This window comes from Mustela lutreola, chromosome 13 (assembly GCF_030435805.1).
Source record: "Mustela lutreola isolate mMusLut2 chromosome 13, mMusLut2.pri, whole genome shotgun sequence".
Lineage (NCBI taxonomy): Eukaryota > Metazoa > Chordata > Mammalia > Carnivora > Mustelidae > Mustela > Mustela lutreola.
Genome location: NC_081302.1, coordinates 85,781,490 through 85,784,424, shown reverse-complemented (window position 1 = coordinate 85,784,424; position 2,935 = coordinate 85,781,490). Strand labels below are relative to the sequence as shown.

The following is a 2,935-nucleotide window of genomic DNA, read 5'->3' as shown; positions in this document are numbered from 1 at the left end:
CAGACGTGGGACATGGTAACTGAATGTTAACATTTTCAGTGATGAGCTGGAGGAGGGGGACACACCACTGACTGAGTGGTATCCATAGCACTTGGCCTCCTTAGTGGGTTGAGGAGGAAGCTGTGGGGGTCCTACAGTCCCCTCAGCCCTTTGACATTGTTGACAGTCAAGGGTTGAAACCTGGCCATCAGAGAGCTGAAAAACCAGGAGAATCATCTTCTCATTCTCCCTTTCCAACCCGTGACAACCACAATTACAAGTTCTGTCTCTGTGAATTTGCTATTCTAGGTGCCTCACGTGACTCTTTCTTTCTTTCTCTCTCCCTCTCTCTCTCTCTCTCTCTTTTTTTTTTTTAAGGATTTTAGTTATCTGTTTACTGAAAGATGGTAGGGTGGGGGGAGGGGCAGAGGAAAAGGGAGAGAATCTCAAGCAGACTTCATGCCAAATGTGGAGCCTATGTGGGGCTCATCTCACGACCCTGAGATCATGACCTGAGCTGAAACCAGAAGTCCAACACTTAACTGATTGACTGAGCCAGCCAGGTGCTCCTCATGTGAGTGTTTCTTTATGACTTCTGAGTTAGAAAATAAAGAACTCACTTAAAAGCTCTCTGCTTCTTTTTGTCTCTTAGAAATAAGAGTTTTTTCTCAATGACTAACTTATTTTTTACTTTGAGGGTTGGAAGAAAGAAGTGTGTCTCTGTATCTCTTTGGCCAGGAATTCCCCCAAACAAAGTAAGTTCTGGGCAGAGAGGAACCTCTCAGAGGTATTGAAGGATGCTCCATGTCATGTGACCATGACCCAAAAAAGTGGGTGGAGATCTTTAGAGTAGACATCTACTCTGTGTGACATCAGGGTGTTGGCACATCATTCAGTTACACCAGAATTTCCTAAAGTGATGGACAGGAAGTCTCCGAGTCTTCCAGAAATGGCGGAACTTGAAGTTGGGGAAAAAAAGGCAATGGGAGAAATTGAGAGGGTTTTTTAGTGGCCATAAGGGGTATCAGAGGAGGGTGACTGTGGATTCCAGTTATGGAATGCTGACACTGGTTCTGGGCAATGGTATAGGAAGTGAGCGGGTCTCTGAAGGAAGTCCTGGGGTTGGCATTTACTGGGCACACTGTTCTTCCTCACCCATCTCTCTTCCAGGCTTTTTTCAAAGCATGCCACTATCAAGCATCCCCAGGCATTCGAGGGAGAAAGAAGCCCTCTTTCTTTGTCCTGTGGATATAGATTCAACAGATACTTGACGCTGAATGGAAGGGAGAGGTTGGTTTTCATGAAGTTTTGCTTACTCCTAGATCTACGTTAGGGTTTGGTGAGGGAAACCCCTTGAGCACCCCTCCCATGTTCAGAACCAGATGAGAAATAATGCACAGAATAAACAGAGGAAATAAAAATGTCAGCTTTATAAAGGCAGGATAAGATGGCTTTTGAAACTTCTTTCTTCTTTCCAAAATGGATAGAATTAGCTACTGACTCATGGACCTGGATGCTTCAGCAGGGACACAGTCTGGAGGCCAGCTTACCCCACAGCACAGAGCAGGCCAGAATGCACCCCTTGGCCTACAGAGACCAAACTGGAGTGGCCAGAGGGCACTGAGTTAAGTCTTTCCTCTTGTGGAGAGACATGGATGATAGACGAGAGAGGGAGAGAACACTTGTGATGCTGTTCAGTCCGGAGCACCCTCATGGAGACAGGAGTGCTGGGATGGAGTCCCACATGCTCCAAGTGTAATAGTTGTCTTTCTGGGTTTTATTTTTCAATTTCAGTGGAAGACTTGCCAGCAGTACAGGCTGCCTTATTCACCTTTGCACTTCAGCATTTAAGAGGAGAATCAACACATGTTAATTCTTTGTTAAGTATCATTTGAGTAAGTGGACTGGGAAGGAGAGAGGAACACCTCTTTCCAGAATTTAGGTTGGGAACTCCTGGATCTCATATTCTCCAGTTGCTTGGGCTTGGGGTGAAGCACTTAAGGAGCTCTGCTGCATCCTTAGGGCACAGCAGTAGCATGGTTGACATCATTTGCTGATATCCCAGAGAATTCGCCCTGGCCTCCTTGTCAGGTCTATTGCTGACCATGTTCTCGGTGGCCTGGACCTTGGTTGTCTCATTGACCCTCTAGGCTCAGTGCCTGCTAGCTGGTCTACCACAACACACACTGGCAAGTATTTGTTAATGCATGCTTGTCATCTGGATGGTGCGTAGGGCTTGTGGGCCCGGACACCATTACTGCGGCTTCCCCTGTCACTTTTACACCTAGTTAAAGGCACCAACCTATTATTATTCTTTCCTCATGGAGGACTTTGTTGCTTCTTCATTGGTTGTTGAAGAAGAAGCCTTACACCCTTTTAAAAAAAACCATCCTAACCCAGTCTTGCCTATGATTGGGACTGACTCAGAAGTAAAAACACTTGCTGAGTCACCAGCACTTCCTGTAGCAGCCCGGCATTTTCATTAATTAAGGCCTCCCTTCCCCATGTGGCATCATTCCAGCCTGAGATCTGAAATTAGGGCGCGCCCCAGGTGTAACGAGGTGCACGACTTGGTCTGCACTTTATTGGGGCTCCAGAGCACAGGCCCTTCCTGCCATCCTCCTTCTGCCAGTGTGGCTGCTTCCTCCAGACAGGAGGAAGTGAGCGTGTACGGATTGATAGAAGATCAGCTCCCTTCTATTTGTCTGGGCATAAATATTTCAGAATTCAAACACACATACTCTTGACCTTGTAAAGGTGGGGTTTTTGGAAAAGCTTATTTCCCTCCCAAACCTGTTTTAGTCATTGGTGTTACTCCATTTTAAAAAACAGGTAATGTACTTAACGTTGAGTGTCAGTTGTTGAAATACTAGGGAAGCTTAAAATAATTCATCTGTTACATAAAAGCTTTCCAGGGCATATATTCCAAGTGAATTTTATACCTTTGAAGGTCACA

General features: G+C 45.8%; 1 long non-coding RNA gene across 1 annotated transcript; it reads left to right on the top strand.

Annotated features, from left to right (window-relative positions):
* Nucleotides 1-440: 440 nt before the first annotated feature.
* On the top strand, nt 441-1,859 carry LOC131813571 (uncharacterized). The gene is made up of 3 exons (XR_009346878.1): nt 441-734; nt 1,150-1,269; nt 1,774-1,859. It is a non-coding gene; the product is annotated as an uncharacterized LOC131813571 (long non-coding RNA).
* The last annotated feature ends 1,076 nt before the right edge of the window (nt 1,860-2,935 follow it).